The sequence below is a fragment of the Ranitomeya variabilis genome, chromosome 4 (assembly GCF_051348905.1).
Source record: "Ranitomeya variabilis isolate aRanVar5 chromosome 4, aRanVar5.hap1, whole genome shotgun sequence".
Classification (NCBI taxonomy): Eukaryota; Metazoa; Chordata; class Amphibia; order Anura; family Dendrobatidae; genus Ranitomeya; species Ranitomeya variabilis.
The window spans coordinates 249,754,725-249,767,280 of record NC_135235.1 but is presented as its reverse complement, the minus strand read 5'-3'; positions in this window follow the sequence as shown (position 1 = coordinate 249,767,280).

Sequence of the window (12,556 nt, the reverse complement as noted above, 5' to 3'; positions counted from 1 at the left end):
TAGTTGTGAGGAAGAACATCAGAAACAGACTCAACAGTTGTGAGGACTATCCTGTGGTGCTCAGCAGGGAGGTACTACAACACACAGGCGCTAGAAGGTAGGCACTGATTTCCACCTGCAAAGGGAACTCTGGATGTGCCTTCGGACCGGCCGGTCTCAGCCAGCCCTGTTAGCAGTGCTCTGGATTGCGGATCCTGAAGCCTTCAGTAAAGAGGTAAAGAGACTGCAACCCTGTGTCCTCGTTATTCATCGCACCTTGCACCACGCACCATCATCACATCTTTCATTGGACGCCCCTTAGCAGGGTCACGGACCGGGTCTAGCTACCGTGACAACCCCAGAACCGAGACAGAGAGGCCCGGTACCAAGTACCCCGCGGCCCTGCGTCTGGGGCGTTCCACTAAGCACCGTGCGTTCCACGTGTGATACCTAACCACTGTTCTAACTAGAAATAAGGTGCAGCGGTCCCGACCACCAAGGTCTCCGAATGCTCCATAGGCCCATTCAGCATAGGAGAGACCGGCCAGCCGAGACCAGCCAATGAAGGCACCCACCCTGTTGTACACCTCTGTGTTGAAGGGACAATGAAGCAGGAAGTGGTCCATGCTTTCCAGCAAAGTACTACAATGCTCCCAGGGACAATTCCTGTCCTCAGAGCTCCTACACTTCAGATTGTCCCTCACACACAGTTTCCCATGGAAGCAGCGCCAAGTCCCAAAAAGTCGAGGGGATCCTGATAGAATTCAAAAGATGCAAACCCACCCCAAGATCCCGACTTGGGCAGTCCCTGAGCGCCAGAGGCCTCTGGAAATGGGTCAACAGAACTCTATTGTCAAGGAGTTTCCTTGGCAGAGTCCTGATCTCCCACATTCCCAGACCCCACCGACGAATTACCTTCAGAACCAAGGTAGCGTAAGCCGGAAGATGTCCATGCGGTGTGCGAAGATCCTTCACTTGCCCTCCTGTCTCCCATTCCTGGAAGAAAGGCTGAAACCATCCCCTACAGGAGAATACCCACGGAGGAGCCCTCTCTTTGCAGAGGTTTGCAATATTGATCTTAATGAAGGTATCCACAAGGAATACCACAGGGTTGACCATACCCAACCCTCCTAGTCTCCTCGTACGGTAAGTAACCTCCCTCTTGACCAGGTTCAGACTGTTCCCCCATAACAGTTGGAAGAACAAACTGTAGACCCGAGTCCAGAGAGATTCCGGCAAGATGCACACACTGCCCAGGTAAATCAGTAAAGGGAGCAGGTAAGTTTTGATCAGGTTTACCCTTTCCCTTAGGGTCAAAGACCAACCCTTCCATTGGTTCACCTTCTGAGTGGCGATCTCTAGCCTGCTGTCCCAATTTTGTTTGGGGTAATCCCCCTGGTCATATTCAATGCCAAGGACTTTTGCAGAGACTTTGGGTCCTGGAAGGGTGTCTGGGAGATCAAAACCAGGATCTCCTCCTCCCAGCCAGAGACTCTCACACTTATCTCGGTTGATCTTGGACCCGGATGCCTCCGAGTAGCGATCTACCTCTGACATCAGCCACCCTGCCTCCTCGTGAGAGGAAACAAGCACAGTGACATCATCGGCATACGCCACCACCCTCAGAGTGGCTTCCGGTGCTGCCTGGTTCATCCCGATCCCGGTCAACGGTCCACGCTCCACCCTCCTAAGAAGAGGGTCAATCGCAAACACGTACAGCAGCGGGCCCAAGGGACAACCCTGGCGAACACCGGACCCAACCTCAAAAGAGCTGCCAATCCAACCATTCACAAGCGGGAAACTCTCTGCTCCACTGTACAAGGTCTTAAGCCAATCAACAAACCCGCCTGGCAGGCCATATCTCAGAAGGACGGACCAGAGGTACTCGTGATTAACCCAATCAAACGCTTTTGCCTGGTCCAGTGACAGCATGTACCCCTTCCAGTGACCAGCCCTACCCTGCTCCACTGCCTCTCGGACACAGAGCACAGCACTAAATGTGCAACGGCCTGGAACAGAGCAATGCTGGGCCTCCGAAAGGAGTCGGGGTGCAAATTTCACCAGCCGATTAAACAGCACCTTTGCCAGAACCTTCCTGTCTGCATTGAGAAGCGCTATAGGATGCCAATTCTCAATGCAAGATGGGTCCTTACCCTTTGACAAGATGATCAGAGCAGACCTCCTCATTGACTTTGGCAGAGTGCCCAAGGAAAGACACTCATTGAATACCTCAGTCAAGAGGGGAACCAAAACGTCCTTAAAGGTCTTATAGAATTCAGATGTTAAGCCATCTGGACCAGGTGATTTTTTTTGGGCAAGCCCTTCAATCGCCAACTGAACTTCCTCTTCCCTGATCATTTCTGTCAAAACGTCAAGAAAGGGGTCTACCCCTAGTTCTGGGACAGCTTCAGCCAGGAAAGCCGACATCTCATCCCAATCAAGATCCCTCTTCCCCAAGAGGTGCGAGTAGAAGGATCTGACAACCTCCAGGATCCCTGATCTGGATCGTCTCAGGGACCCCGTAGTGTCGACCAGTCCTGTAACTACTTTACTATTCACTGACATCTTGCAGTTTCTGTAAGGGTCGGGCGAGCGGTACTTCCCGTAATCCCTCTCAAAAACCAAAGATGCGTGTCTATCGTACTGACACCTCATAAGCAAAGATTTCACTCTGGAGATCTCCTCGCGGCTACCTCCAGTTGAGACAAGATGCTCGAGTTTCCTCCTCAGACCCTGATTCAGGCGGTACCTGCTCAGACTCCTGAGGCTCGAGAGCTGGCGGAAGAATCTCGCCACCCTTTCCTTGAACATCTCCCACCACTCTGACTTACTACTACAAAGATCCAGTAAGGGTACCTGGCTCTGAAGAAAGTCCTCAAAGGACTGTCTTATCTCCGCTTCTTCCAAGAGAGACGAATTGAGCCTCCAAAAGCCTCTTCCCATCCGGAGGGTCTCTGTAACATTCAGAGAAAACAAAATTAAACAGTGGTCGGAAAACTCCACCTCAACAACAGACACTGCTGAAGAGACAGCTTCCTCCTTTAAATAAAACCTATCTATTCTGGACCTACAGTTACCTCTATGATAGGTGAACCCCTCATGGCCTGGGGTGTGCCGAATGTGGACATCCACCAGGCGAGCCTCACTAGCTATACTATTAAGGGCGACGCTATCATAAGTCAACTTGTCTCTGGAACCTCTATCTCAGGGGCCTCGTGACAGCATTGAAGTCCCCTCCAAAGACAACCTGCCGACTTGTAAAAAGGTAGGGCTTGATCCTCATAAAGAGACACTTCCGGTCCCACTTAGATTGGGGACCATAGATGTTAATGAGCCGGAGCTCTTGTCCCTTCATGAGGACATCTAAGATCAGGCACCTCCCCATTTCTAACTCAATAACCCGTCGGCATTCCGCCGGTGCGGTAAAAAGGACCGCCACTCCGCTATACGGCTCGGCTGCAAGAGACCAATAGGAGGGCCCGAGTCTCCACTTCCCTTTAGCTTTAAACACGTCTGCCATGTTTGGCAGCCTGGTCTCTTGCAAAAAGAAAATGTCAGCTTCAACCCGGCTGAGAAAATCAAAGGCCGCAAATCTAGCTGTATTTGACTTTATGCTGGCGACATTAATGGACGCCAGCGTCAACGGAGTGGGTAACGCCATCATTGGTGATTGAGTTAGATGGCTTTCTTCTTCCCACTCCCCTTATCCTCTGCCTCAGAGGAGGAATCCTTCCCCCTCTTTAATGACATGGAGGTGTCCATTTCCACATGTTTTTTCTTTTTATCCTCCTCATCTCCAGACTCTGGGCCAGTCCCTCCCTCCAAGGACCTTACATTCCCAGAAAGAAACTCAGCGCCCCTGTAAGCTCAGCCGAAGACGGAACCTCACCCTCAGCTTCCTCCTCAGAGGAAGAGATATTCTCAAGGGCTTGGAACCGGTTAGAAAGACCAACCAGAGGGAAGTCAGTTTTTCCTTCCTTAGGTACTTTGGTCAGAGCGGGAGATGTTTTATCTCCCTTCTTTCTCTTCTTTTTGGTGCCAAGCTTACGCTTTTCCTGTAGCCACTGCCTATTATCCTCATCCATACTTTCATAATGGGAGGATTCGGAGGCAGTGGAGGTTTCCTCCCTGTGGATCCTCCTGACCTCCTCATCCAACTCATCATCCCTCGGGGCCTCAGCAGCAAGACTGGCTTCCAGGACAGGGGCTGCCGCAGTAGCCCGAGGCTCGCCCAGCTCCCTATCCTGTCTGCGCTTGTCTAGATGCCTCAGCTGGGCAGGCGTCTTTTTATTGCTTTTCCTCCTTGGTCCCTTAGCTCCCTCACCCCTGCTAGTCCCTTCCCCAGCAGAATCAGCCTCGCGGCTTTCTCCCACCGGGGTCACGACTGCATTAGCGAAGGAGCGAGGACAACAGCTGAATGGGTGACCTAATTCACCACACAGGTGGCACCTAATCTCCACACAAGATGCAGCAAGATGGCCGATATCCCCACACAAAGCACATTTCTGTACAGTGCAGTTTGCACTGAAGTGCGTGGGGTCGCCACACCTGTGACAGAGCTTCGGTTGCCCCTGGTAGAAGACCAGGATACGATCCCTACCTAGGAAGGCAGATGATGGTATGTGGGCAACCGTACCACCTGAATGCTTAAGTTTTACCATAAACGTCCAGGCCCCTGACCAGATACCAAACTCGTCACGGTTTTTCTTTGGCATCTCCACTACCTGTCCATACCGGCCAAGCCACGTCATGATGTCATAACAAGAAAACGACTCGTTACATGTCATCACAGTCACTTTCTTGACTTGATTTTGGTGAGACACCACCTGAACGGCAAAGTCAACTCATAGTTCGACCAGAAGAGTTCAAGCCCCTCCGGCCGAACAAAGCTGACATCAAACTCAGGTGTGGAATAGGGATGTATCAAGGCATAGATGTCAATCGCCTTGAAGCCCATCTTCAGCAGGAGCTCCACAACCTTCGACCTTGGAGGACATGCATCACTGCCCCTCCACTGAAGACGGACCACATTCCTACGCACACAACCCGGCCCGACTGTTGGGAGGGACCATGCTGTATCCCCCACTCTTTGCTCTCGGAAGGCACCGAGGCCATGCCTCTCTATCCAGAAAGATAGATCAGCCTCTTGACTCTCTACCATTAGTGATCTCTCCCCCTTCTTTAGAGCCTCCAGGAGACGCCATTGCAACATGCCGTCCCCAGAGCCCAGAGACGAGGAGGATGCCCTATTTCCCCCGGAGGTGACAGCGGCAAAGCTCCTGACAGGCGCTGCCACCACCAGGGGGGCAACCGGACCAGTGACCACATCCACACCAACAATATCACAATTACCCACCTCCATAATCCCCTCACCCTCCACCAAACCAGCAACCACACCACTAGACAAAGAGTTTTCGGCATCCATACCCACCACCACATTCACTCCTGCTGCACCAGTGACAACAGAGGGTGACACTTTGGCCTCCGCATCATCAGGCACAAGGGGCTGAGTCTCCTCCACAGAACTGGAGGTGACCTCACCCCTGGATTTATGTGTGCCCTCCGCATCATCAGTTGATATTTTCCGCTGCTTCATGGTTGCTACCAGGCGTCATTTATCTTTAGCTGCTGTGAGGCACCGCTGATCCTTAGCATCAGGATCTTGTTGACCAGCGGCACCAACACAAAATAGGACTTTGGGAGGACCAGAACTCCCAGCCCCGGTAACCCCCTCACACTGCCGCCGCTCCTCAACTAAGGGTACTGTCACACAGTGCAATTTTGATCGCTACGACGGCACGATCCGTGACGTCGCAGCGTCGTATGATTATCGCTCCAGCGTCGTAGACTGCGGTCACACGTTGCAATCACGGCGCTGGAGCGATGCCGAAGTCCCCGGGTAACCAGGGTAAACATCGGGTTACTAAGCGCAGGGCCGCGCTTAGTAACCCGATGTTTACCCTGGTTACCAGCGTAAACGTAAAAAAAACAAACCGTACATACTTACATTCCGGTGTCTGTCCCCCGGCGTTCTGCTTCTCTGCACTGTGTAAGCACCATAGCCGGAAAGCAGAGCGGTGACGTCAGACGTCACCGCTGTGCTCGCTTTCCGGCCGGCAGGCGCTCACAGTGCAGAGAAGCTGAGACGCCGGAGGACAGACACCGGAATGTAAGTATGTACTGTTTGTTTTTTTTACGTTTACGCTGGTAACCAGGGTAAACATCGGGTTACTAAGCGCGGCCCTGCGCTTAGTAACCCGATGTTTACCCTGGTTACAAGCGAACACATCGCTGGATCGGTGTCACACACAACGATCCAGCGATGTCAGCGGGTGATCAAGCGACGAAAGAAAGTTCCAAACGATCTGCTACGACGTACGATTCTCAGCAGGGTCCCTGATCGCTGCTGCGTGTCAGACACTGCGATATCGTAACGATATCGCTAGAACGTCATGAATCGTACCGTCGTAGCGATCAAAATTGCACTGTGTGACAGTACCCTAAGTGATCGGCGGCAACAGTATTCAGGGGCACCGAAGCTGCCGACACCGGGCCGCTCCTCTCTCCCACTGAGGAGCGGACCACAGTATCGTGGCCTGACCATTCGCCCGCCGCCGGGCTGCCCTCACTGTCCAGCCTCTCGGCTGATGCACCTGCTGCTACGTCCCTGCTACTACAAGCAGAGACGGAGCTCTGCACCTCATTGCATTGCTTTGTAATCTCCCCACGCCTTTGCACCGGGCTGGGCAACAGGGCTTATACAGCGAGCTGACCCTGTAGCCGACTCAGGGGGTACAGGGAGGGGGGCAGACACATAGCTTACCGCTTCCTGCAGCTTTGACTTGGTGGTCTTTGACTTTTTCTTCTGGCCCCCAGGAGCCTCCTCTGGTAAATCATCACCAAGATGGAAGTTCTGAAGGCACACTGGGGACTCCAGGAGCTTGATCTCTGCCATTAGTGCCCCTCCCTGGCCGATATTGTAACTGTCCTCCCCAGAGCCAGCAGAACTGTGACGAGATGTCATTGTCACCTCTCCTGCAGGGACCTCGCTGCACGTGGCCTGTAGGTGACTAAGCAGGCTGCCAGGTGGGGCTTTCTGCTGGTCAACCTCCTCCTCCTCATCATCATCATCATCATCATCATCCACCTGGCTCTCAGGCTGCAGCCCCATCTGCCTTTGCTCTCTGTTATCAGCCATTTCTCTGAATCGGTCTTCATTTATAAGCTTTTCTTTAAATGGTCCACTTTTTTCTTTGATGAAAGCTTTTCTGACTTTAAGCTCATTGATCTCAACTTTCAGTCTCCTTAACTCCGCCTGGAGCTGATTCTTCCTCGGTTTGGAGGAACCTGCAGCTTTGTTGCTTGTGCAGCACAGATCCTCCTGAAGCCTTCTCAGGGTCTTACTCGCCTCTTCATCCTCACGGAGGTGGCTCATGACCCGGGAGGCATAGGTGGACACAGACTCCCGGGGTCTCTGCAGCGCCCAACCCTCCTCAGTGAGGTCGGCCTCACCTCCATGAGCACTCAGCTTTCCTCCGGAAGGACCGCCATCTTGCACGCTGGCAGGCTTCTCCTCCATGGAAGCCTTGCGTTTTCTCTGGGTCTCTGCAGACCGGGGGGGGGGGAGTAGGGGCCACATTGCTGCGACTCCTGGTGGAGCGTCTCACCCCCGAATCCTCTGATGTGCAGGCTGGTTGCTGGTTCCTTCTGCCCCCCGCCAGCCTGGTCCGGGAAGCAGAAGCCTGGGACTTGGCTCCTTCACTCATCCCGGAAACCCACTCACTCCCTGGGTAAGAGAGAGAGCAGGTCCCCGGGTGGAGAGGTGGTGGTTCTCAGGAGCTCAGGAGCACACAGCAGGGTCAGTGGCGACCACACCCACAATCACCACAATGAGTAGCAGCTGAGCTGCACTCACTACTCTGAAGGTGCAGTCACTGTGTACATACATTACATTATTGATCCTGAGTTACATCCTATGTTATACCCCAGAGCTGCACTCACTATTCTGCTGGTGCAGTCACTGTGCACATACATTACATTACTGATCCTGAGTTACATCCTGTATTATACACCAGAGCTGCACTCACTATTCTGCTGGTGCCGTCACTGTGTACATACATTACTTTACTGATCCTGAGTTACATCCTGTATTATACTCCAGAGCTGCACTCACTATTCTGCTGGTGTAGTCACTGTGTACATACATTACATTACTGATCCTGAGTTACATCCTGTATTATACCCCAGAGCTGCACTCACTATTCTACTGGTGCAGTCACTGTGTGCATACATTACATTACTGATCCTGAGTTACATTCTGTATTATATCCCAGAGCTGCACTCACTATTCTGCTGGTGCAGTCACTGTGTACATACAATACATTACTGATCCTGAGTTACATCCTGTATCATGCTCCAGAGCTGCACTCACTATTCTGCTGGTGCAGTCACTGTGTACATACATTACTGATCCTGAGTTACATCCTGTATTATACTCCAGAGCTGCACTCACTATTCTGCTGGTGCAGTCACTGTGTACTGTAAGAGTCATGTCGGTCTGGTAGTCAGGGGCAGGTATATCTCGCCCAGGTATTTGTCCTATGTGAATTAGGCCGCTCAGTATCTTCAGGATACCGAGGGGTTAATAAGTGCAGGAATAAAGGCTGACCAGCTGGAGGTTTCAGGTGTCAGCCTGGGGCACACAGAATGCCTGTCTGTGTGAGACAAACATGAGTGAGAGCTGTGCTCATGATCTATGTAATGTTAGCTGGGAGGGAGAAGCCCCCCCAGTTGTTAGATAGGAACGTATTTGTTTAGTTAGCGCCGGACAGGCTAGGATTTATTTTTATGTTTTGTTTTCTGTATTTGCTTTCACTTTAATAAACCTGACTTGAGGTCAGTCAGCTTGGAAACCTGCTGTTGCCTCAGAGTTCAATGCACAAACCACGTGACCTTTGACCAAAGCAAAGGCGATCCCGGAGTGTTTTGTCACATTGTGGTGGAGAACGCGGGCATCGCGTGGCACAGGCGACAGTATGGAAGACGTGGTGAAAGCCCTAGTACAGTCCACTGCCGTACAGCAGCAGGCCACTGCCGCACAGCATGAAGCTAATCGCTTGATGGCCGCACAGCTGAAGGAGTTAATGGACATGACGGTTGCAGACCGCCAGCTTCTCCAACAGGTGGCGCAGCGCCTGGTGAGCATGCCTGAGGTAGACCCGGAAGCAGAGTCCAGAAGGATCCATGTGAGTCGGTACTGGCAAAAGTTGACTGCAGAAGATGACGTTGAAGCATACCTGACAACGTTTGAGCAGACGGCGCTGAGGGAGAAGTGGCCGAAGGCACGATGGGCCGATTTGATTGCTCCGTTTCTCTCCGGCGAGGCCCAAAAAGCTTACCATGACTTGGACCCGGAAGTCGCTCAGGACTTTGAGAAGCTGAAAGTTGAGATCCTGGCCCGGCTAGGTGTGACGACGGCTGTCCGTGCGCAGAGGGTACACCAGTGGACATACCAGCCTGATAAACCGCCGCGGTCTCAGATGTTCGACCTGATCTACTTGACAAAGAAATGGCTGGAACCCGAGGTACTGACAACCCCAGAAATAATCCAGCGGGTTGTCCTGGACAAGTACCTGAGAGTGCTACCTCCAGCGCTGAAAAGGTGGGTAAGCCAAGGAAATCCCATGACAGCGGATCAACTTGTGGAGTTGGTCGAGCGTTATTCCGTGGCAGAAGGACTTCCCGACGAAACCGCTAGCTCCCGGTCTGTGCCTTCTCCTCGTGGAACCGGTAAGACTGTTCCAGCGACTGCGGGTGAAGGAAAATCGCCAAAAACTGTGGGGGAGGAAACCGGGACTGCTCGCACTCCGAGACCAAGAGTATGGGACGGTGGTCTCAGTAGGGGGCCTGTTAGGTGTTTCCGTTGCCGTGAGAAGGGCCATGTTTCTGCGAACTGTCCTGTTACCACTGAACCCATGCAGTGCGATGTTATAGACTCTAAGAAATGCATGTCTTTGATTACACGGCTGGTGAATGTGAATGCGGGCCAAAATGATATAGCAAAACACCTGTGTGAATTATCTGTTGATGGGAAAAGTGTTGTGGCGTTACTAGACTCTGGAAGTGTGGTGACTCTGGTGAAAGCTAGTCTGGTGGCACTTCCGTCTGGTTCGTCTGACAAATTCTCTGTAACGTGTGTGCATGGTGACACCTGCTCGTACCTAACAGCGGTCATACCGATTTCCACTCCCTATGGGTCTGTGCAACACAAAGTGGGACTCGTTCCCGCATTGTTACATGATATAATCCTGGGTAGGGATTTCCCCCATTTCTGGCAGTTATGGGAGAATCAGTTGCTCCTTCACGGTAGCTGTGAACCTTCCCCCATGCCATCTGGAGGTCCCGAGTTCCTAGACGGGACCCCTCAGGAAGATGTTGCTGGGGAGGTTATTGAACCCAACCTTCAGTACCCCTTCTCAGTTCTGGCGGGGGAAACTGAAGAAACTGAGGAAACTCAGCGAGAGGCGGAGGCAGACAGCCATCCCGCACCCTGCCTACCAGATTTGGGAGTCCAGTTGGATGACTTCCACAGCGAACAAATGAAAGATCCTACCCTGACTCAGGCTAGGAAAAATGTAAAAGTGATAGATAGCGTACCCGTAGAACCTGACACTAGGCTAGCGTACCCGTACATGGTTCTTGAAAATGATTTACTCTACCAGGTAGAAAAAAAAGGGGAAGACACTGTGCAACAGTTAGTGGTACCCAAACCTTATCGGCGGAAGGTACTGGACCTGGCCCACGGACATATAATGGGGGGACATCTAGGGGTACAAAAAAACCACAGAAATAATATTGCATTTTGTGTGGCCTGGAATACACAATGATGTGCGTAACTATTGTGAGTCCTGTCCAGAGTGACAAATCTCGGCACCTAAACCTCGGTTCTGTAGCCCTTTGGTACCCCTCCCTATCATTGGAGTCCCTTTTGAGAGAATTGGGATGGATCTGGTTGGGCCCCTTCCCCGGTCCGCACGTGGGCACCAACATATCCTCGTCATCATGGATTATGCCACTCGTTACCCAGAAGCCATCCCTTTGCGTAACACTGCTACCAAAACGATCGCCAAAGAGTTGGTACAAGTGTTTAGTCGGGTGGGAATTCCAAAACAGATACTCACCGACCAGGGGACTCCCTTTATGTCAAGGGTGATGAAGGAGCTCTGCAGACTCTTACAAATAGATCCGTTGCGTACATCTGTCTATCACCCTCAAACAGATGGGTTGGTTGAGCGGTTCAATAAAACCTTAAAACAGATGCTCCGGAAGGCGATAGACAAAGATGGGAAGAACTGGGATTACTTGTTACCCTATTTGCTGTTTGCCATTAGGGAAGTTCCCCAGTCTTCCACAGGGTTCTCGCCTTTCGAGCTATTATACGCCCGTCGTCCCCGTGGACTGTTGGACGTCGCAAAAGAAACCTGGGAAGGTCATGTCACTCCTTTTAAAACGGTGATAGACCATGTAACGCAAATGCAGGACCGTATTGCTGCTGTCATGCCCATTGTTAGGGAACATATGTTACAGGCCCAGGGAGCCCAGAGGCTAAGTTATGATAGAGGCGCCAAGGTCCGTACGTTTGCACCCGGGGATAGGGTGTTGATCCTAATCCCTACGGTGGATAGTAAATTTCTGGCGAAATGGCAGGGCCCCTTTGAGGTCATGGAACGAGTTGGAGAAGTGAACTATAAAGTGCACCAGCCTGGTAAGAGAAAACCAGAACAGATTTATCATGTGAATCTGATAAAACCCTGGAAAGACAGCGCTGCCCTAACAGCGGATCTGCCCCGTCCGGTTTGCTCACCTACCGTACCGAAGGTGCAGATTGCCGAGACTCTCTCTGAACGACAAAAATCTGAGGTTAAGCAGTTTTTGTTACAGAACCAACAGTCTTTCTCGGAAAAACCTGGCCAGACTAGGCTAGTGAAACATGAGATTGTCACAGAGCCTGGTGTCACAGTTCATGTGAAGCCATACCGGATTCCGGAAGCACGCCGTGAAGCCGTCTCCCGGGAGGTGAAGGCAATGTTGGACTTAGGAGTCATTGAAGAGTCGCACAGCGCCTGGTCCAGTCCAATCGTGTTGATACCTAAGCCGGATGGCTCTATACGGTTTTGCAATGACTTTAGGAAACTGAATGCGGTTTCTAAATTTGATGCCTACCCTATGCCCCGGGTCGATGAGTTGATCGATCGGCTGGGTAAAGCCCGATACATTACGACCCTGGATCTAACAAAGGGGTACTGGCAGATCCCTCTGGCCGAGGCGGCCAGAGAGAAGACGGCATTTGCTACACCGGAAGGGCTGTTCCAGTATATCTACATGCCGTTTGGACTTCACGGAGCCCCAGCAACGTTCCAGAGATTGATGGATCGAGTCTTGAGGCCCCACAGGCAGTACGCTTCTGCCTACCTAGACGACATCATAATTTACAGCGTGGACTGGGAAGCTCACCTCCGGAAGGTACAGGCGGTGATTGATGACCTGAGAGACGCAGGCTTAACGGCGAATCCCAAGA